This window comes from Lycorma delicatula, chromosome 3 (assembly GCF_047948215.1).
Source record: "Lycorma delicatula isolate Av1 chromosome 3, ASM4794821v1, whole genome shotgun sequence".
NCBI classification, from domain to species: Eukaryota; Metazoa; Arthropoda; class Insecta; order Hemiptera; family Fulgoridae; genus Lycorma; species Lycorma delicatula.
Window position 1 is genome coordinate 198,735,303 of NC_134457.1, and position 26,495 is coordinate 198,761,797.

Below are 26,495 nucleotides of genomic sequence, written 5' to 3' on the forward strand. Positions count from 1 at the left end.
TACATAACATTTACTTCTATAAATCATTCAAATACATATAACCCCCCTTCTTCAGATCATATAAAATAAAAGATAAACAATTCGTATAAATTTTTCAACAAACGAAATATAGTTAAATTTAAAGAAAATTTTAAACAAATAACCATCAACACTTGCCGATTCCCACCGTTCTAAAAAAAAATGCGATTCCAATTATACGCTTTTAATAAGGTAAACAGTACTTTTTGTGCAATTTCAATTCTGCAAACCAAAATTAAATTGGAAGGCAGGGTATTCAGTAATGGATATTTAAAGAAAACCAGATTAAAAAATTATATAGCCTAAATTATGATATTACGTTACCTAATATCTGCTTTTCTTTACTTTTCTTCTGAATCATACTCAGGAATATATCGCTCTTCATTCTCCAGCAGTAATCGGCGAGCATCTTTAGGCACCATTCTCTCTGGAAACAAGTTTTCATCTCTGACATATCCTGACGAAAGAGTTCATCGTACCACCTATCAGTTAAGTGGAAAAAATGTTTAAATGTGAATGTAAAATATGTAATTCGGTTGACTTATTTCTATGTCAAGTCACTTTTATGCTTAAAATTATTTCCTCTCTTAATTTTATCCATTTATTTTTTTCCAAATTCTTTTTTTTAACAGTTATGATCTTATGTTTGTCCCAATTTTTATATAAAGTCATTCTTTTTTTTTTGGTCATTACCCCATTTTTCTATTTTGACTGTAATCCCCCTACCACTTATTACATTTATACACAACTTATTGTAGTAAGAATAAGTGTCTATTCGTGGAAGTAATTTACATCCTATGTTCAGTTTTGAAATCTCACCTAACAATTACAATAGCCTTGTTGTAGATAGATACCACAAAAATATATAAAAAAACTGCTTTTATGAATTGTAATCTCGACCGAGTACATATACACAATACACAGAATAAAAAAAAAATACACAACAACAAAACACATTCGTACATATCATCCTCTGTAGTAATATTTTACGGTAGTTCCGAAAGCTAAACAGAAAAAGAATGAGCCATCTTAAATGTGACATAGACCTTGTAAAAGACTTTGGCAAATGCATATTTAAAATGCGTATATGATTAATATAATGTGTCTATAGTGAATGCACCAACTCTTTTACAACTAAAAATAGGGTATTAATTAATGATGTCCAAAATTATAACTGTCTTTTACAAAAACAAAACCTTCACTAATTTTCTAAAAGAAATCTGATCATGAGGTTTTATATTGTTTTCTTATAATATAATTAAATTTAAAATTATACTCACTCATGCAATCCAGATGTTGATTCTGTTAATCTTAATCTGATCATCATTTTGACTTTTGAAATTACCCTTTTCATATTATACAATCAGCATCACATGCACAATTTTCTAAGAGTCACCTAAGTGTGATGTTCCAACATTAAATTCAAAATATCACAATTTTCTGTGCCTGAAACAAACGTGAAACACTCTCGAGAAAAATTAGTATAATAATAACAAAAAAATTAAATCGGAATTCACTTTCCCTTTTATATTCTAAATTCACACAACTATTTTTCATCATTGATTAGTTAAAATATTACCATCATCTATATCTGAAAATGATTTAAATACACTGAAAAAAAATTAGTACAAATATAAACGCAATTGATAAAATTATAGTTTGAAGTACTTGAAATATACATGCATAATAAATAAAACAGTACTTAGGGAAAATTTCCTTCAGGTTAACATGGCATAACAGCATGCACTTAATCTAACATTAAATAAATGTAACAAAGCATTTTTAAAATAACATCTCACTTCATAATTGGGCCTACAGGAAATGGAGGTATGGAATAAAAACGCAATATGGACTTAACATAATAAATTCTAACTTAAAATACAATGAAACTGTAAAAACACAAATTACATAATAAAAAAACAATTACAACCTGCTAAGGCGGCTACTGGGGAAACGCACTAATTTCCTCTAACATACACATATATACAAAACAAAACATCAACATATAAATACCCAGAAAAAAAACTTAATCCTACTACAGAAGGAGCTCGATTTTTCCTTAATTCTAACATGCTAATTAATACAAACATGCTAATTTACTCTAACATACACATGTTTACAAAACAAAACAACAACATATAAATACTTGAATAAACAACTTAATCCTACTTGAAAAGGAGCGCGATTATTCCTTATTTTAACATGCTAATTTACTCTGACAAACACATGTTTACAAAGCATAACAAAAACGAATAAACACCTTAAAAAAAACTTAATCCTACTAGAAAAGCCGCACCGGTTACAAAGTAAGTAGTCCTCGTTTCTATTATTATTATAAAACTAATTAGTAAAGCCACCCACATTAACGCTGTTTACTCTTAACCTATGAAAGTAATCGTCGTCGTACCTGCAACAAAAAGTAAAAAGAACAAAGTTAGTATTATACATTTACCGTTAGGAAAAAATGTTTTGTTTATTTAGTAGCATTAAGTAAAATCATACTATCCAGTTGATAGCTATTCTAAAACAATGTTATAATTAAATTTTATGATTTAAAAGAGATGAAAACATCGACCTTAAACAGCTTGTGTATATATTTACTTATCGATCTAAAAAAAGCAACACCATTTATCCAACATACAGAATTAAAAAAAAAATTGTTAATCATTATATTGGAACTAATAGTTAAACTGTAATTGAACAGTTCAAAAAAACTCTCAAACTAACTTATTGACAAAAATAGAGAGTCAATTTTCAGTTAAAAGTTTACATTCGCTCACTAAATACTATCAGCGAAATTTATCAGCAGCCCATGAATGCCCAAGTAAACATGGATTAGAAATAAATAATGTATCGGAGTGGTGCATGTGGTTTAAGATAACATCCTTCCATACAGAAAGTATGAAATAAGAATCATAGGATAAATATGTGGACAACATATACAGTAATGTAGGACGACTTTGTCCTAAAATGATTGAAATTGTATTCACACTTGTGATCCATTTTTTTTTGTTTCCATAGTTATTATTGGCGGGATATACTGGTGGGTTTGTGAGACTACCCCGCTTGGTATGATATGTCTTATCTTCTTATTTCTCAAAAATGACAACTGATAATTTAAAAGAATAATGGTTATAATATATACCATGTTTTTTTTTGTGCAATTCAAATAACTTTTATATCCTACCACTCAATAAAAGTGTTAAACAGACATGATTTTACATAACATTTACTTCTATAAATCATTCAAATACATATAACCCCCCTTCTTCAGATCATATAAAATAAAAGATAAACAATTCGTATAAATTTTTCAACAAACGAAATATAGTTAAATTTAAAGAAAATTTTAAACAAATAACCATCAACACTTGCCGATTCCCACCGTTCTAAAAAAAAATGCGATTCCAATTATACGCTTTTAATAAGGTAAACAGTACTTTTTGTGCAATTTCAATTCTGCAAACCAAAATTAAATTGGAAGGCAGGGTATTCAGTAATGGATATTTAAAGAAAACCAGATTAAAAAATTATATAGCCTAAATTATGATATTACGTTACCTAATATCTGCTTTTCTTTACTTTTCTTCTGAATCATACTCAGGAATATATCGCTCTTCATTCTCCAGCAGTAATCGGCGAGCATCTTTAGGCACCATTCTCTCTGGAAACAAGTTTTCATCTCTGACATATCCTGACGAAAGAGTTCATCGTACCACCTATCAGTTAAGTGGAAAAAATGTTTAAATGTGAATGTAAAATATGTAATTCGGTTGACTTATTTCTATGTCAAGTCACTTTTATGCTTAAAATTATTTCCTCTCTTAATTTTATCCATTTATTTTTTTCCAAATTCTTTTTTTTAACAGTTATGATCTTATGTTTGTCCCAATTTTTATATAAAGTCATTCTTTTTTTTTTGGTCATTACCCCATTTTTCTATTTTGACTGTAATCCCCCTACCACTTATTACATTTATACACAACTTATTGTAGTAAGAATAAGTGTCTATTCGTGGAAGTAATTTACATCCTATGTTCAGTTTTGAAATCTCACCTAACAATTACAATAGCCTTGTTGTAGATAGATACCACAAAAATATATAAAAAAACTGCTTTTATGAATTGTAATCTCGACCGAGTACATATACACAATACACAGAATAAAAAAAAAATACACAACAACAAAACACATTCGTACATATCATCCTCTGTAGTAATATTTTACGGTAGTTCCGAAAGCTAAACAGAAAAAGAATGAGCCATCTTAAATGTGACATAGACCTTGTAAAAGACTTTGGCAAATGCATATTTAAAATGCGTATATGATTAATATAATGTGTCTATAGTGAATGCACCAACTCTTTTACAACTAAAAATAGGGTATTAATTAATGATGTCCAAAATTATAACTGTCTTTTACAAAAACAAAACCTTCACTAATTTTCTAAAAGAAATCTGATCATGAGGTTTTATATTGTTTTCTTATAATATAATTAAATTTAAAATTATACTCACTCATGCAATCCAGATGTTGATTCTGTTAATCTTAATCTGATCATCATTTTGACTTTGGAAATTACCCTTTTCATATTATACAATCAGCATCACATGCACAATTTTCTAAGAGTCACCTAAGTGTGATGTTCCAACATTAAATTCAAAATATCACAATTTTCTGTGCCTGAAACAAACGTGAAACACTCTCGAGAAAAATTAGTATAATAATAACAAAAAAATTAAATCGGAATTCACTTTCCCTTTTATATTCTAAATTCACACAACTATTTTTCATCATTGATTAGTTAAAATATTACCATCATCTATATCTGAAAATGATTTAAATACACTGAAAAAAAATTAGTACAAATATAAACGCAATTGATAAAATTATAGTTTGAAGTACTTGAAATATACATGCATAATAAATAAAACAGTACTTAGGGAAAATTTCCTTCAGGTTAACATGGCATAACAGCATGCACTTAATCTAACATTAAATAAATGTAACAAAGCATTTTTAAAATAACATCTCACTTCATAATTGGGCCTACAGGAAATGGAGGTATGGAATAAAAACGCAATATGGACTTAACATAATAAATTCTAACTTAAAATACAATGAAACTGTAAAAACACAAATTACATAATAAAAAAACAATTACAACCTGCTAAGGCGGCTACTGGGGAAACGCACTTTTTTTAATTCTAACAAGCTAATTAATACATTAATGCTAATTTCCTCTAACATACACATATATACAAAACAAAACATCAACATATAAATACCCAGAAAAAAAACTTAATCCTACTACAGAAGGAGCTCGATTTTTCCTTAATTCTAACATGCCAATTAATATAAACATGCTAATTTACTCTAACATACACATGTTTACAAAACAAAACAACAACATATAAATACTTGAATAAACAACTTAATCCTACTTGAAAAGGAGCGCGATTATTCCTTATTTTAACATGCTAATTTACTCTGACAAACACATGTTTACAAAGCATAACAAAAACGAATAAACACCTTAAAAAAAACTTAATCCTACTAGAAAAGCCGCACCGGTTACAAAGTAAGTAGTCCTCGTTTCTATTATTATTATAAAACTAATTAGTTAAGCCACCCACATTAACGCTGTTTACTCTTAACCTATGAAAGTAATCGTCGTCGTACCTGCAACAAAAAGTAAAAAGAACAAAGTTAGAATTATACATTTACCGTTAGGAAAAAATGTTTTGTTTACTTAGTAGCATTAAGTAAAATCATACTATCCAGTTGATAGCTATTCTATAACAATGTTATAATTCAATTTTATGATTTAAAAGAGTTGAAAACATCGACCTTAAACAGCTTGTGTATATATTTACTTATCGATCTAAAAAAAGCAACAACATTTATCCAACATACAGAATTAAAAAAAAAATTGTTAATCATTATATTAGAACTAATAGTTAAACTGTAATTAACAGTTCAAAAAAACTCTCAAACTAACTTATTGACAAAATTAGAGAGTCAATTTTCAGTTAAAAGTTTACATTCGCTCACTAAATACTATCAGAGAAATTTATTAGCAGCCCATGAATGCCCAAGTAAACATGGATTAGAAATAAATAATGTATCGGGTGGTGCATGTGGTTTAAGATAACATCCTTCCATACAGAAAGTATGAAATAAGAATCATAGGATAAATATGTGGACAACATATACAGTAATGTAGGACGACTTTGTCCTAAAATGATTGAAATTGTATTCACACTTATGATCCATTTTTTTTTGTTTCCATAGTTATAATTGGCGGGATATACTGGTGGGTTTGTGAGACTACCCCGCTTGGTATGATATGTCTTATCTTCTTATTTCTCAAAAATGACAACTGATAATTTAAAAGAATAATGGTTATAATATATACCATGTTTTTTTTTGTTCAATTCAAATAACTTTTATATCCTACCACTCAATAAAAGTGTTAAACAGACATGATTTTACATAACATTTACTTCTATAAATCATTCAAATACATATAACCCCCCTTCTTCAGATCATATAAAATAAAAGATAAACAATTCGTATAAATTTTTCAACAAACGAAATATAGTTAAATTTAAAGAAAATTTTAAACAAATAACCATCAACACTTGCCGATTCCCACCGTTCTAAAAAAAAATGCGATTCCAATTATACGCTTTTAATAAGGTAAACAGTACTTTTTGTGCAATTTCAAATCTGCAAACCAAAATTAAATTGGAAGGCAGGGTATTCAGTAATGGATATTTAAAGAAAACCAGATTAAAAAATTATATAGCCTAAATTATGATATTACGTTACCTAATATCTGCTTTTCTTTACTTTTCTTCTGAATCATACTCAGGAATATATCGCTCTTCATTCTCCAGCAGTAATCGGCGAGCATCCTTAGGCACCATTCTCTCTGGAAACAAGTTTTCATCTCTGACATATCCTGACGAAAGAGTTCATCGTACCACCTATCAGTTAAGTGGAAAAAATGTTTAAATGTGAATGTAAAATATGTAATTCTGTTGACTTATTTCTATGTCAAGTCACTTTTATGCTTAAAATTATTTCCTCTCTTAATTTTATCCATTTATTTTTTTCCAAATTCTTTTTTTTAACAGTTATGATCTTATGTTTGTCCCAATTTTTATATAAAGTCATTCTTTTTTTTTGGTCATTACCCCATTTTTCTATTTTGACTGTACTCCCCCTACCCCTTATTACATTTATACACAACTTATTGTAGTAAGAATAAGTGTCTATTCGTGGAAGTAATTTACATCCTATGTTCAGTTTTGAAATCTCACCTAACAATTACAATAGCCTTGTTGTAGATAGATACCACAAAAATATATAAAAAAACTGCTTTTATGAATTGTAATCTCGACCGAGTACATATACACAATACACAGAATAAAAAAAAAATACACAACAACAAAACACATTCGTACATATCATCCTCTGTAGTAATATTTTACGGTAGTTCCGAAAGCTAAACAGAAAAAGAAAGAGCCATCTTAAATGTGACATAGACCTTGTAAAGGACTTTGGCAAATGCATATTTAAAATGCGTATATGATTAATATAATGTGTCTATAGTGAATGCACCAACTCTTTTACAACTAAAAATAAGGTATTAATTAATGATGTCCAAAATTATAACTGTCTTTTACAAAAACAAAACCTTCACTAATTTTCTAAAAGAAATCTGATCATGAGGTTTTATATTGTTTTCTTATAATATAATTAAATTTAAAATTATACTCACTCATGCAATCCAGATGTTGATTCTGTTAATCTTAATCTGATCATCATTTTGACTTTTGAAATTACCCTTCTCATATTATACAATCAGCATCACATGCACAATTTTCTAAGAGTCACCTAAGTGTGATGTTCCAACATTAAATTCAAAATATCACAATTTTCTGTGCCTGAAACAAACGTGAAACACTCTCGAGAAAAATTAGTATAATAATAACAAAAAAATTAAATCGGAATTCACTTTCCCTTTTATATTCTAAATTCACACAACTATTTTTCATCATTGATTAGTTAAAATATTACCATCATCTATATCTGAAAATGATTTAAATACACTGAAAAAAAATTAGTACAAATATAAACGCAATTGATAAAATTATAGTTTGAAGTACTTGAAATATACATGCATAATAAATAAAACAGTACTTAGGGAAAATTTCCTTCAGGTTAACATGGCATAACAGCATGCACTTAATCTAACATTAAATAAATGTAACAAAGCATTTTTAAAATAACATCTCACTTCATAATTGGGCCTACAGGAAATGGAGGTATGGAATAAAAACGCAATATGGACTTAACATAATAAATTCTAACTTAAAATACAATGAAACTGTAAAAACACAAATTACATAATAAAAAAACAATTACAACCTGCTAAGGCGGCTACTGGGGAAACGCACTAATTTCCTCTAACATACACATATATACAAAACAAAACATCAACATATAAATACCCAGAAAAAAAACTTAATCCTACTACAGAAGGAGCTCGATTTTTCCTTAATTCTAACATGCTAATTAATACAAACATGCTAATTTACTCTAACATACACATGTTTACAAAACAAAACAACAACATATAAATACTTGAATAAACAACTTAATCCTACTTGAAAAGGAGCGCGATTATTCCTTATTTTAACATGCTAATTTACTCTGACAAACACATGTTTACAAAGCATAACAAAAACGAATAAACACCTTAAAAAAAACTTAATCCTACTAGAAAAGCCGCACCGGTTACAAAGTAAGTAGTCCTCGTTTCTATTATTATTATAAAACTAATTAGTAAAGCCACCCACATTAACGCTGTTTACTCTTAACCTATGAAAGTAATCGTCGTCGTACCTGCAACAAAAAGTAAAAAGAACAAAGTTAGTATTATACATTTACCGTTAGGAAAAAATGTTTTGTTTATTTAGTAGCATTAAGTAAAATCATACTATCCAGTTGATAGCTATTCTAAAACAATGTTATAATTAAATTTTATGATTTAAAAGAGATGAAAACATCGACCTTAAACAGCTTGTGTATATATTTACTTATCGATCTAAAAAAAGCAACACCATTTATCCAACATACAGAATTAAAAAAAAAATTGTTAATCATTATATTGGAACTAATAGTTAAACTGTAATTGAACAGTTCAAAAAAACTCTCAAACTAACTTATTGACAAAAATAGAGAGTCAATTTTCAGTTAAAAGTTTACATTCGCTCACTAAATACTATCAGCGAAATTTATCAGCAGCCCATGAATGCCCAAGTAAACATGGATTAGAAATAAATAATGTATCGGAGTGGTGCATGTGGTTTAAGATAACATCCTTCCATACAGAAAGTATGAAATAAGAATCATAGGATAAATATGTGGACAACATATACAGTAATGTAGGACGACTTTGTCCTAAAATGATTGAAATTGTATTCACACTTGTGATCCATTTTTTTTTGTTTCCATAGTTATTATTGGCGGGATATACTGGTGGGTTTGTGAGACTACCCCGCTTGGTATGATATGTCTTATCTTCTTATTTCTCAAAAATGACAACTGATAATTTAAAAGAATAATGGTTATAATATATACCATGTTTTTTTTTGTGCAATTCAAATAACTTTTATATCCTACCACTCAATAAAAGTGTTAAACAGACATGATTTTACATAACATTTACTTCTATAAATCATTCAAATACATATAACCCCCCTTCTTCAGATCATATAAAATAAAAGATAAACAATTCGTATAAATTTTTCAACAAACGAAATATAGTTAAATTTAAAGAAAATTTTAAACAAATAACCATCAACACTTGCCGATTCCCACCGTTCTAAAAAAAAATGCGATTCCAATTATACGCTTTTAATAAGGTAAACAGTACTTTTTGTGCAATTTCAATTCTGCAAACCAAAATTAAATTGGAAGGCAGGGTATTCAGTAATGGATATTTAAAGAAAACCAGATTAAAAAATTATATAGCCTAAATTATGATATTACGTTACCTAATATCTGCTTTTCTTTACTTTTCTTCTGAATCATACTCAGGAATATATCGCTCTTCATTCTCCAGCAGTAATCGGCGAGCATCTTTAGGCACCATTCTCTCTGGAAACAAGTTTTCATCTCTGACATATCCTGACGAAAGAGTTCATCGTACCACCTATCAGTTAAGTGGAAAAAATGTTTAAATGTGAATGTAAAATATGTAATTCGGTTGACTTATTTCTATGTCAAGTCACTTTTATGCTTAAAATTATTTCCTCTCTTAATTTTATCCATTTATTTTTTTCCAAATTCTTTTTTTTAACAGTTATGATCTTATGTTTGTCCCAATTTTTATATAAAGTCATTCTTTTTTTTTTGGTCATTACCCCATTTTTCTATTTTGACTGTAATCCCCCTACCACTTATTACATTTATACACAACTTATTGTAGTAAGAATAAGTGTCTATTCGTGGAAGTAATTTACATCCTATGTTCAGTTTTGAAATCTCACCTAACAATTACAATAGCCTTGTTGTAGATAGATACCACAAAAATATATAAAAAAACTGCTTTTATGAATTGTAATCTCGACCGAGTACATATACACAATACACAGAATAAAAAAAAAATACACAACAACAAAACACATTCGTACATATCATCCTCTGTAGTAATATTTTACGGTAGTTCCGAAAGCTAAACAGAAAAAGAATGAGCCATCTTAAATGTGACATAGACCTTGTAAAAGACTTTGGCAAATGCATATTTAAAATGCGTATATGATTAATATAATGTGTCTATAGTGAATGCACCAACTCTTTTACAACTAAAAATAGGGTATTAATTAATGATGTCCAAAATTATAACTGTCTTTTACAAAAACAAAACCTTCACTAATTTTCTAAAAGAAATCTGATCATGAGGTTTTATATTGTTTTCTTATAATATAATTAAATTTAAAATTATACTCACTCATGCAATCCAGATGTTGATTCTGTTAATCTTAATCTGATCATCATTTTGACTTTTGAAATTACCCTTTTCATATTATACAATCAGCATCACATGCACAATTTTCTAAGAGTCACCTAAGTGTGATGTTCCAACATTAAATTCAAAATATCACAATTTTCTGTGCCTGAAACAAACGTGAAACACTCTCGAGAAAAATTAGTATAATAATAACAAAAAAATTAAATCGGAATTCACTTTCCCTTTTATATTCTAAATTCACACAACTATTTTTCATCATTGATTAGTTAAAATATTACCATCATCTATATCTGAAAATGATTTAAATACACTGAAAAAAAATTAGTACAAATATAAACGCAATTGATAAAATTATAGTTTGAAGTACTTGAAATATACATGCATAATAAATAAAACAGTACTTAGGGAAAATTTCCTTCAGGTTAACATGGCATAACAGCATGCACTTAATCTAACATTAAATAAATGTAACAAAGCATTTTTAAAATAACATCTCACTTCATAATTGGGCCTACAGGAAATGGAGGTATGGAATAAAAACGCAATATGGACTTAACATAATAAATTCTAACTTAAAATACAATGAAACTGTAAAAACACAAATTACATAATAAAAAAACAATTACAACCTGCTAAGGCGGCTACTGGGGAAACGCACTAATTTCCTCTAACATACACATATATACAAAACAAAACATCAACATATAAATACCCAGAAAAAAAACTTAATCCTACTACAGAAGGAGCTCGATTTTTCCTTAATTCTAACATGCTAATTAATACAAACATGCTAATTTACTCTAACATACACATGTTTACAAAACAAAACAACAACATATAAATACTTGAATAAACAACTTAATCCTACTTGAAAAGGAGCGCGATTATTCCTTATTTTAACATGCTAATTTACTCTGACAAACACATGTTTACAAAGCATAACAAAAACGAATAAACACCTTAAAAAAAACTTAATCCTACTAGAAAAGCCGCACCGGTTACAAAGTAAGTAGTCCTCGTTTCTATTATTATTATAAAACTAATTAGTAAAGCCACCCACATTAACGCTGTTTACTCTTAACCTATGAAAGTAATCGTCGTCGTACCTGCAACAAAAAGTAAAAAGAACAAAGTTAGTATTATACATTTACCGTTAGGAAAAAATGTTTTGTTTATTTAGTAGCATTAAGTAAAATCATACTATCCAGTTGATAGCTATTCTAAAACAATGTTATAATTAAATTTTATGATTTAAAAGAGATGAAAACATCGACCTTAAACAGCTTGTGTATATATTTACTTATCGATCTAAAAAAAGCAACACCATTTATCCAACATACAGAATTAAAAAAAAAATTGTTAATCATTATATTGGAACTAATAGTTAAACTGTAATTGAACAGTTCAAAAAAACTCTCAAACTAACTTATTGACAAAAATAGAGAGTCAATTTTCAGTTAAAAGTTTACATTCGCTCACTAAATACTATCAGCGAAATTTATCAGCAGCCCATGAATGCCCAAGTAAACATGGATTAGAAATAAATAATGTATCGGAGTGGTGCATGTGGTTTAAGATAACATCCTTCCATACAGAAAGTATGAAATAAGAATCATAGGATAAATATGTGGACAACATATACAGTAATGTAGGACGACTTTGTCCTAAAATGATTGAAATTGTATTCACACTTGTGATCCATTTTTTTTTGTTTCCATAGTTATTATTGGCGGGATATACTGGTGGGTTTGTGAGACTACCCCGCTTGGTATGATATGTCTTATCTTCTTATTTCTCAAAAATGACAACTGATAATTTAAAAGAATAATGGTTATAATATATACCATGTTTTTTTTTGTGCAATTCAAATAACTTTTATATCCTACCACTCAATAAAAGTGTTAAACAGACATGATTTTACATAACATTTACTTCTATAAATCATTCAAATACATATAACCCCCCTTCTTCAGATCATATAAAATAAAAGATAAACAATTCGTATAAATTTTTCAACAAACGAAATATAGTTAAATTTAAAGAAAATTTTAAACAAATAACCATCAACACTTGCCGATTCCCACCGTTCTAAAAAAAAATGCGATTCCAATTATACGCTTTTAATAAGGTAAACAGTACTTTTTGTGCAATTTCAATTCTGCAAACCAAAATTAAATTGGAAGGCAGGGTATTCAGTAATGGATATTTAAAGAAAACCAGATTAAAAAATTATATAGCCTAAATTATGATATTACGTTACCTAATATCTGCTTTTCTTTACTTTTCTTCTGAATCATACTCAGGAATATATCGCTCTTCATTCTCCAGCAGTAATCGGCGAGCATCTTTAGGCACCATTCTCTCTGGAAACAAGTTTTCATCTCTGACATATCCTGACGAAAGAGTTCATCGTACCACCTATCAGTTAAGTGGAAAAAATGTTTAAATGTGAATGTAAAATATGTAATTCGGTTGACTTATTTCTATGTCAAGTCACTTTTATGCTTAAAATTATTTCCTCTCTTAATTTTATCCATTTATTTTTTTCCAAATTCTTTTTTTTAACAGTTATGATCTTATGTTTGTCCCAATTTTTATATAAAGTCATTCTTTTTTTTTTGGTCATTACCCCATTTTTCTATTTTGACTGTAATCCCCCTACCACTTATTACATTTATACACAACTTATTGTAGTAAGAATAAGTGTCTATTCGTGGAAGTAATTTACATCCTATGTTCAGTTTTGAAATCTCACCTAACAATTACAATAGCCTTGTTGTAGATAGATACCACAAAAATATATAAAAAAACTGCTTTTATGAATTGTAATCTCGACCGAGTACATATACACAATACACAGAATAAAAAAAAAATACACAACAACAAAACACATTCGTACATATCATCCTCTGTAGTAATATTTTACGGTAGTTCCGAAAGCTAAACAGAAAAAGAATGAGCCATCTTAAATGTGACATAGACCTTGTAAAAGACTTTGGCAAATGCATATTTAAAATGCGTATATGATTAATATAATGTGTCTATAGTGAATGCACCAACTCTTTTACAACTAAAAATAGGGTATTAATTAATGATGTCCAAAATTATAACTGTCTTTTACAAAAACAAAACCTTCACTAATTTTCTAAAAGAAATCTAATCATGAGGTTTTATATTGTTTTCTTATAATATAATTAAATTTAAAATTATACTCACTCATGCAATCCAGATGTTGATTCTGTTAATCTTAATCTGATCATCATTTTGACTTTTGAAATTACCCTTCTCATATTATACAATCAGCATCACATGCACAATTTTCTAAGAGTCACCTAAGTGTGATGTTCCAACATTAAATTCAAAATATCACAATTTTCTGTGCCTGAAACAAACGTGAAACACTCTCGAGAAAAATTAGTATAATAATAACAAAAAAATTAAATCGGAATTCACTTTCCCTTTTATATTCTAAATTCACACAACTATTTTTCATCATTGATTAGTTAAAATATTACCATCATCTATATCTGAAAATGATTTAAATACACTGAAAAAAAATTAGTACAAATATAAACGCAATTGATAAAATTATAGTTTGAAGTACTTGAAATATACATGCATAATAAATAAAACAGTACTTAGGGAAAATTTCCTTCAGGTTAACATGGCATAACAGCATGCACTTAATCTAACATTAAATAAATGTAACAAAGCATTTTTAAAATAACATCTCACTTCATAATTGGGCCTACAGGAAATGGAGGTATGGAATAAAAACGCAATATGGACTTAACATAATAAATTCTAACTTAAAATACAATGAAACTGTAAAAACACAAATTACATAATAAAAAAACAATTACAACCTGCTAAGGCGGCTACTGGGGAAACGCACTAATTTCCTCTAACATACACATATATACAAAACAAAACATCAACATATAAATACCCAGAAAAAAAACTTAATCCTACTACAGAAGGAGCTCGATTTTTCCTTAATTCTAACATGCTAATTAATACAAACATGCTAATTTACTCTAACATACACATGTTTACAAAACAAAACAACAACATATAAATACTTGAATAAACAACTTAATCCTACTTGAAAAGGAGCGCGATTATTCCTTATTTTAACATGCTAATTTACTCTGACAAACACATGTTTACAAAGCATAACAAAAACGAATAAACACCTTAAAAAAAACTTAATCCTACTAGAAAAGCCGCACCGGTTACAAAGTAAGTAGTCCTCGTTTCTATTATTATTATAAAACTAATTAGTAAAGCCACCCACATTAACGCTGTTTACTCTTAACCTATGAAAGTAATCGTCGTCGTACCTGCAACAAAAAGTAAAAAGAACAAAGTTAGTATTATACATTTACCGTTAGGAAAAAATGTTTTGTTTATTTAGTAGCATTAAGTAAAATCATACTATCCAGTTGATAGCTATTCTAAAACAATGTTATAATTAAATTTTATGATTTAAAAGAGATGAAAACATCGACCTTAAACAGCTTGTGTATATATTTACTTATCGATCTAAAAAAAGCAACACCATTTATCCAACATACAGAATTAAAAAAAAAATTGTTAATCATTATATTGGAACTAATAGTTAAACTGTAATTGAACAGTTCAAAAAAACTCTCAAACTAACTTATTGACAAAAATAGAGAGTCAATTTTCAGTTAAAAGTTTACATTCGCTCACTAAATACTATCAGCGAAATTTATCAGCAGCCCATGAATGCCCAAGTAAACATGGATTAGAAATAAATAATGTATCGGAGTGGTGCATGTGGTTTAAGATAACATCCTTCCATACAGAAAGTATGAAATAAGAATCATAGGATAAATATGTGGACAACATATACAGTAATGTAGGACGACTTTGTCCTAAAATGATTGAAATTGTATTCACACTTGTGATCCATTTTTTTTTGTTTCCATAGTTATTATTGGCGGGATATACTGGTGGGTTTGTGAGACTACCCCGCTTGGTATGATATGTCTTATCTTCTTATTTCTCAAAAATGACAACTGATAATTTAAAAGAATAATGGTTATAATATATACCATGTTTTTTTTTGTGCAATTCAAATAACTTTTATATCCTACCACTCAATAAAAGTGTTAAACAGACATGATTTTACATAACATTTACTTCTATAAATCATTCAAATACATATAACCCCCCTTCTTCAGATCATATAAAATAAAAGATAAACAATTCGTATAAATTTTTCAACAAACGAAATATAGTTAAATTTAAAGAAAATTTTAAACAAATAACCATCAACACTTGCCGATTCCCACCGTTCTAAAAAAAAATGCGATTCCAATTATACGCTTTTAATAAGGTAAACAGTACTTTTTGTGCAATTTCAATTCTGCAAACCAAAATTAAATTGGAAGGCAGGGTATTCAGTAATGGATATTTAAAGAAAACCAGATTAAAAAATTATATAGCCTAAATTATGATATTACGTTACCTAATATCTGCTTTTCTTTACTTTTCTTCTGAATCATACTCAGGAATATATCGCTCTTCATTCTCCAGCAGTAATCGGCGAGCATCTTTAGGCACCATTCTCTCTGGAAACAAGTTTTCATCTCTGACATATCCTGACGAAAGAGTTCATCGTACCACCTATCAGTTAAGTGGAAAAAATGTTTAAATGTGAATGTAAAATATGTAATTCGGTTGACTTATTTCTATGTCAAGTCACTTTTATGCTTAAAATTATTTCCTCTCTTAATTTTATCCATTTATTTTTTTCCAAATTCTTTTTTTTAACAGTTATGATCTTATGTTTGTCCCAATTTTTATATAAAGTCATTCTTTTTTTTTTGGTCATTACCCCATTTTTCTATTTTGACTGTAATCCCCCTACCACTTATTACATTTATACACAACTTATTGTAGTAAGAATAAGTGTCTATTCGTGGAAGTAATTTACATCCTATGTTCAGTTTTGAAATCTCACCTAACAATTACAATAGCCTTGTTGTAGATAGATACCACAAAAATATATAAAAAAACTGCTTTTATGAATTGTAATCTCGACCGAGTACATATACACAATACACAGAATAAAAAAAAAATACACAACAACAAAACACATTCGTACATATCATCCTCTGTAGTAATATTTTACGGTAGTTCCGAAAGCTAAACAGAAAAAGAATGAGCCATCTTAAATGTGACATAGACCTTGTAAAAGACTTTGGCAAATGCATATTTAAAATGCGTATATGATTAATATAATGTGTCTATAGTGAATGCACCAACTCTTTTACAACTAAAAATAGGGTATTAATTAATGATGTCCAAAATTATAACTGTCTTTTACAAAAACAAAACCTTCACTAATTTTCTAAAAGAAATCTGATCATGAGGTTTTATATTGTTTTCTTATAATATAATTAAATTTAAAATTATACTCACTCATGCAATCCAGATGTTGATTCTGTTAATCTTAATCTGATCATCATTTTGACTTTTGAAATTACCCTTCTCATATTATACAATCAGCATCACATGCACAATTTTCTAAGAGTCACCTAAGTGTGATGTTCCAACATTAAATTCAAAATATCACAATTTTCTGTGCCTGAAACAAACGTGAAACACTCTCGAGAAAAATTAGTATAATAATAACAAAAAAATTAAATCGGAATTCACTTTCCCTTTTATATTCTAAATTCACACAACTATTTTTCATCATTGATTAGTTAAAATATTACCATCATCTATATCTGAAAATGATTTAAATACACTGAAAAAAAATTAGTACAAATATAAACGCAATTGATAAAATTATAGTTTGAAGTACTTGAAATATACATGCATAATAAATAAAACAGTACTTAGGGAAAATTTCCTTCAGGTTAACATGGCATAACAGCATGCACTTAATCTAACATTAAATAAATGTAACAAAGCATTTTTAAAATAACATCTCACTTCATAATTGGGCCTACAGGAAATGGAGGTATGGAATAAAAACGCAATATGGACTTAACATAATAAATTCTAACTTAAAATACAATGAAACTGTAAAAACACAAATTACATAATAAAAAAACAATTACAACCTGCTAAGGCGGCTACTGGGGAAACGCACTTTTTTTAATTCTAACAAGCTAATTAATACATTAATGCTAATTTCCTCTAACATACACATATATACAAAACAAAACATCAACATATAAATACCCAGAAAAAAAACTTAATCCTACTACAGAAGGAGCTCGATTTTTCCTTAATTCTAACATGCTAATTAATACAAACATGCTAATTTACTCTAACATACACATGTTTACAAAACAAAACAACAACATATAAATACTTGAATAAACAACTTAATCCTACTTGAAAAGGAGCGCGATTATTCCTTATTTTAACATGCTAATTTACTCTGACAAACACATGTTTACAAAGCATAACAAAAACGAATAAACACCTTAAAAAAAACTTAATCCTACTAGAAAAGCCGCACCGGTTACAAAGTAAGTAGTCCTCGTTTCTATTATTATTATAAAACTAATTAGTAAAGCCACCCACATTAACGCTGTTTACTCTTAACCTATGAAAGTAATCGTCGTCGTACCTGCAACAAAAAGTAAAAAGAACAAAGTTAGTATTATACATTTACCGTTAGGAAAAAATGTTTTGTTTATTTAGTAGCATTAAGTAAAATCATACTATCCAGTTGATAGCTATTCTAAAACAATGTTATAATTAAATTTTATGATTTAAAAGAGTTGAAAACATCGACCTTAAACAGCTTGTGTATATATTTACTTATCGATCTAAAAAAAGCAACACCATTTATCCAACATACAGAATTAAAAAAAAAATTGTTAATCATTATATTAGAACTAATAGTTAAACTGTAATTAAACAGTTCAAAAAAACTCTCAAACTAACTTATTGACAAAATTAGAGAGTCAATTTTCAGTTAAAAGTTTACATTCGCTCACCAAATACTATCAGAGAAATTTATTAGCAGCCCATGAATGCCCAAGTAAACATGGATTAGAAATAAATAATGTATCGGAGTGGTGCATGTGGTTTAAGATAACATCCTTCCATACAGAAAGTATGAAATAAGAATCATAGGATAAATATGTGGACAACATATACAGTAATGTAGGACGACTTTGTCCTAAAATGATTGAAATTGTATTCACACTTATGATCCATTTTTTTTTTGTTTCCATAGTTATAATTGGCGGGATATACTGGTGGGTTTGTGAGACTACCCCGCTTGGTATGATATGTCTTATCTTCTTATTTCTCAAAAATGACAACTGATAATTTAAAAGAATAATGGTTATAATATATACCATGTTTTTTTTTGCTCAATTCAAATAACTTTTATATCCTACCACTCAATAAAAGTGTTAAACAGACATGATTTTACATAACATTTACTTCTATAAATCATTCAAATACATATAACCCCCCTTCTTCAGATCATATAAAATAAAAGATAAACAATTCGTATAAATTTTTCAACAAACGAAATATAGTTAAATTTATAGAAAATTTTAAACAAATAACCATCAACACTTGCCGATTCCCACCGTTCTAAAAAAAAATGCGATTCCAATTATACGCTTTTAATAAGGTAAACAGTACTTTTTGTGCAATTTCAATTCTGCAAACCAAAATTAAATTGGAAGGCAGGGTATTCAGTAATGGATATTTAAAGAAAACCAGATTAAAAAATTATATAGCCTAAATTATGATATTACGTTACCTAATATCTGCTTTTCTTTACTTTTCTTCTGAATCATACTCAGGAAAATATCGCTCTTCATTCTCCAGCAGTAATCGGCGAGCATCTTTAGGCACCATTCTCTCTGGAAACAAGTTTTCATCTCTGACATATCCTGACGAAAGAGTTCATCGTACCACCTATCAGTTAAGTGGAAAAAATGTTTAAATGTGAATGTAAAATATGTAATTCTGTTGACTTATTTCTATGTCAAGTCACTTTTATGTTTAAAATTATTTCCTCTCTTAATTTTATCCATTTATTTTTTTCCAAATTCTTTTTTTTAACAGTTATGATCTTATGTTTGTCCCAATTTTTATATAAAGTCATTCTTTTTTTTTTGGTCATTACCCCATTTTTCTATTTTGACTGTAATCCCCCTACCACTTATTACATTTATACACAACTTATTGTAGTAAGAATAAGTGTATATTCGTGGAAGTAATTTACATCCTATGTTCAGTTTTGAAATCTCACCTAACAATTACAATAGCCTTGTTGTAGATAGATACCACAAAAATATATAAAAAAACTGCTTTTATGAATTGTAATCTCGACCGAGTACATATACACAATACACAGAATAAAAAAAAAATACACAACAACAAAACACATTCGTACATATCATCCTCTGTAGTAATATTTTACGGTAGTTCCGAAAGCTAAACAGAAAAAGAATGAGCCATCTTAAATGTGACATAGACCTTGTAAAAGACTTTGGCAAATGCATATTTAAAATGCGTATATGATTAATATAATGTGTCTATAGTGAATGCACCAACTCTTTTACAACTAAAAATAGGGTATTAATTAATGATGTCCAAAATTATAACTGTCTTTTACAAAAACAAAACCTTCACTAATTTTCTAAAAGAAATCTGATCATGAGGTTTTATATTGTTTTCTTATAATATAATTAAATTTAAAATTATACTCACTCATGCAATCCAGATGTTGATTCTGTTAATCTTAATCTGATCATCATTTTGACTTTGGAAATTACCCTTTTCATATTATACAATCAGCATCACATGCACAATTTTCTAAGAGTCACCTAAGTGTGATGTTCCAACATTAAATTCAAAATATCACAATTTTCTGTGCCTGAAACAAACGTGAAACACTCTCGAGAAAAATTAGTATAATAATAACAAAAAAATTAAATCGGAATTCACTTTCCCTTTTATATTCTAAATTCACACAACTATTTTTCATCATTGATTAGTTAAAATATTACCATCATCTATATCTGAAAATGATTTAAATACACTGAAAAAAAATTAGTACAAATATAAACGCAATTGATAAAATTATAGTTTGAAGTACTTGAAATATACATGCATAATAAATAAAACAGTACTTAGGGAAAATTTCCTTCAGGTTAACATGGCATAACAGCATGCACTTAATCTAACATTAAATAAATGTAACAAAGCATTTTTAAAATAACATCTCACTTCATAATTGGGCCTACAGGAAATGGAGGTATGGAATAAAAACGCAATATGGACTTAACATAATAAATTCTAACTTAAAATACAATGAAACTGTAAAAACACAAATTACATAATAAAAAAACAATTACAACCTGCTAAGGCGGCTACTGGGGAAACGCACTTTTTTTAATTCTAACAAGCTAATTAATACATTAATGCTAATTTCCTCTAACATACACATATATACAAAACAAAACATCAACATATAAATACCCAGAAAAAAAACTTAATCCTACTACAGAGGGAGCTCGATTTTTCCTTAATTCTAACATGCTAATTAATACAAACATGCTAATTTACTCTAACATACACATGTTTACAAAACAAAACAACATATAAATACTTGAATAAACAACTTAATCCTACTTGAAAAGGAGCGCGATTATTCCTTATTTTAACATGCTAATTTACTCTGACAAACACATGTTTACAAAGCATAACAAAAACGAATAAACACCTTAAAAAAAACTTAATCCTACTAGAAAAGCCGCACCGGTTACAAAGTAAGTAGTCCTCGTTTCTATTATTATTATAAAACTAATTAGTAAAGCCACCCACATTAACGCTGTTTACTCTTAACCTATGAAAGTAATCGTCGTCGTACCTGCAACAAAAAGTAAAAAGAACAAAGTTAGTATTATACATTTACCGTTAGGAAAAAATGTTTTGTTTATTTAGTAGCATTAAGTAAAATCATACTATCCAGTTGATAGCTATTCTAAAACAATGTTATAATTAAATTTTATGATTTAAAAGAGATGAAAACATCGACCTTAAACAGCTTGTGTATATATTTACTTATCGATCTAAAAAAAGCAACACCATTTATCCAACATACAGAATTAAAAAAAAAATTGTTAATCATTATATTGGAACTAATAGTTAAACTGTAATTGAACAGTTCAAAAAAACTCTCAAACTAACTTATTGACAAAAATAGAGAGTCAATTTTCAGTTAAAAGTTTACATTCGCTCACCAAATACTATCAGAGAAATTTATTAGCAGCCCATGAATGCCCAAGTAAACATGGATTAGAAATAAATAATGTATCGGAGTGGTGCATGTGGTTTAAGATAACATCCTTCCATACAGAAAGTATGAAATAAGAATCATAGGATAAATATGTGGACAACATATACAGTAATGTAGGACGACTTTGTCCTAAAATGATTGAAATTGTATTCACACTTATGATCCATTTTTTTTTTGTTTCCATAGTTATAATTGGCGGGATATACTGGTGGGTTTGTGAGACTACCCCGCTTGGTATGATATGTCTTATCTTCTTATTTCTCAAAAATGACAACTGATAATTTAAAAGAATAATGGTTATAATATATACCATGTTTTTTTTTGCTCAATTCAAATAACTTTTATATCCTACCACTCAATAAAAGTGTTAAACAGACATGATTTTACATAACATTTACTTCTATAAATCATTCAAATACATATAACCCCCCTTCTTCAGATCATATAAAATAAAAGATAAACAATTCGTATAAATTTTTCAACAAACGAAATATAGTTAAATTTATAGAAAATTTTAAACAAATAACCATCAACACTTGCCGATTCCCACCGTTCTAAAAAAAAATGCGATTCCAATTATACGCTTTTAATAAGGTAAACAGTACTTTTTGTGCAATTTCAATTCTGCAAACCAAAATTAAATTGGAAGGCAGGGTATTCAGTAATGGATATTTAAAGAAAACCAGATTAAAAAATTATATAGCCTAAATTATGATATTACGTTACCTAATATCTGCTTTTCTTTACTTTTCTTCTGAATCATACTCAGGAAAATATCGCTCTTCATTCTCCAGCAGTAATCGGCGAGCATCTTTAGGCACCATTCTCTCTGGAAACAAGTTTTCATCTCTGACATATCCTGACGAAAGAGTTCATCGTACCACCTATCAGTTAAGTGGAAAAAATGTTTAAATGTGAATGTAAAATATGTAATTCTGTTGACTTATTTCTATGTCAAGTCACTTTTATGCTTAAAATTATTTCCTCTCTTAATTTTATCCATTTATTTTTTTCCAAATTCTTTTTTTTAACAGTTATGATCTTATGTTTGTCCCAATTTTTATATAAAGTCATTCTTTTTTTTTTGGTCATTACCCCATTTTTCTATTTTGACTGTAATCCCCCTACCACTTATTACATTTATACACAACTTATTGTAGTAAGAATAAGTGTATATTCGTGGAAGTAATTTACATCCTATGTTCAGTTTTGAAATCTCACCTAACAATTACAATAGCCTTGTTGTAGATAGATACCACAAAAATATATAAAAAAACTGCTTTTATGAATTGTAATCTCGACCGAGTACATATACACAATACACAGAATAAAAAAAAAATACACAACAACAAAACACATTCGTACATATCATCCTCTGTAGTAATATTTTACGGTAGTTCCGAAAGCTAAACAGAAAAAGAATGAGCCATCTTAAATGTGACATAGACCTTGTAAAAGACTTTGGCAAATGCATATTTAAAATGCGTATATGATTAATATAATGTGTCTATAGTGAATGCACCAACTCTTTTACAACTAAAAATAGGGTATTAATTAATGATGTCCAAAATTATAACTGTCTTTTACAAAAACAAAACCTTCACTAATTTTCTAAAAGAAATCTGATCATGAGGTTTTATATTGTTTTCTTATAATATAATTAAATTTAAAATTATACTCACTCATGCAATCCAGATGTTGATTCTGTTAATCTTAATCTGATCATCATTTTGACTTTGGAAATTACCCTTTTCATATTATACAATCAGCATCACATGCACAATTTTCTAAGAGTCACCTAAGTGTGATGTTCCAACATTAAATTCAAAATATCACAATTTTCTGTGCCTGAAACAAACGTGAAACACTCTCGAGAAAAATTAGTATAATAATAACAAAAAAATTAAATCGGAATTCACTTTCCCTTTTATATTCTAAATTCACACAACTATTTTTCATCATTGATTAGTTAAAATATTACCATCATCTATATCTGAAAATGATTTAAATACACTGAAAAAAAATTAGTACAAATATAAACGCAATTGATAAAATTATAGTTTGAAGTACTTGAAATATACATGCATAATAAATAAAACAGTACTTAGGGAAAATTTCCTTCAGGTTAACATGGCATAACAGCATGCACTTAATCTAACATTAAATAAATGTAACAAAGCATTTTTAAAATAACATCTCACTTCATAATTGGGCCTACAGGAAATGGAGGTATGGAATAAAAACGCAATATGGACTTAACATAATAAATTCTAACTTAAAATACAATGAAACTGTAAAAACACAAATTACATAATAAAAAAACAATTACAACCTGCTAAGGCGGCTACTGGGGAAACGCACTTTTTTTAATTCTAACAAGCTAATTAATACATTAATGCTAATTTCCTCTAACATACACATATATACAAAACAAAACATCAACATATAAATACCCAGAAAAAAAACTTAATCCTACTACAGAGGGAGCTCGATTTTTCCTTAATTCTAACATGCTAATTAATACAAACATGCTAATTTACTCTAACATACACATGTTTACAAAACAAAACAACATATAAATACTTGAATAAACAACTTAATCCTACTTGAAAAGGAGCGCGATTATTCCTTATTTTAACATGCTAATTTACTCTGACAAACACATGTTTACAAAGCATAACAAAAACGAATAAACACCTTAAAAAAAACTTAATCCTACTAGAAAAGCCGCACCGGTTACAAAGTAAGTAGTCCTCGTTTCTATTATTATTATAAAACTAATTAGTAAAGCCACCCACATTAACGCTGTTTACTCTTAACCTATGAAAGTAATCGTCGTCGTACCTGCAACAAAAAGTAAAAAGAACAAAGTTAGTATTATACATTTACCGTTAGGAAAAAATGTTTTGTTTATTTAGTAGCATTAAGTAAAATCATACTATCCAGTTGATAGCTATTCTAAAACAATGTTATAATTAAATTTTATGATTTAAAAGAGATGAAAACATCGACCTTAAACAGCTTGTGTATATATTTACTTATCGATCTAAAAAAAGCAACACCATTTATCCAACATACAGAATTAAAAAAAAAATTGTTAATCATTATATTGGAACTAATAGTTAAACTGTAATTGAACAGTTCAAAAAAACTCTCAAACTAACTTATTGACAAAATTAGAGAGTCAATTTTCAGTTAAAAGTTTACATTCGCTCACTAAATACTATCAGAGAAATTTATTAGCAGCCCATGAATGCCCAAGTAAACATGGATTAGAAATAAATAATGTATCGGAGTGGTGCATGTGGTTTAAGATAACATCCTTCCATACAGAAAGTATGAAATAAGAATCATAGGATAAATATGTGGACAACATATACAGTAATGTAGGACGACTTTGTCCTAAAATGATTGAAATTGTATTCACACTTATGATCCATTTTTTTTTGTTTCCATAGTTATAATTGGCGGGATATACTGGTGGGTTTGTGAGACTACCCCGCTTGGTATGATATGTCTTATCTTCTTATTTCTCAAAAATGACAACTGATAATTTAAAAGAATAATGGTTATAATATATACCATGTTTTTTTTTGTTCAATTCAAATAACTTTTATATCCTACCACTCAATAAAAGTGTTAAACAGACATGATTTTACATAACATTTACTTCTATAAATCATTCAAATACATATAACCCCCCTTCTTCAGATCATATAAAATAAAAGATAAACAATTCGTATAAATTTTTCAACAAACGAAATATAGTTAAATTTAAAGAAAATTTTAAACAAATAACCATCAACACTTGCCGATTCCCACCGTTCTAAAAAAAAATGCGATTCCAATTATACACTTTTAATAAGGTAAACAGTACTTTTTGTGCAATTTCAAATCTGCAAACCAAAATTAAATTGGAAGGCAGGGTATTCAGTAATGGATATTTAAAGAAAACCAGATTAAAAAATTATATAGCCTAAATTATGATATTACGTTACCTAATATCTGCTTTTCTTTACTTTTCTTCTGAATCATACTCAGGAAAATATCGCTCTTCATTCTCCAGCAGTAATCGGCGAGCATCTTTAGGCACCATTCTCTCTGGAAACA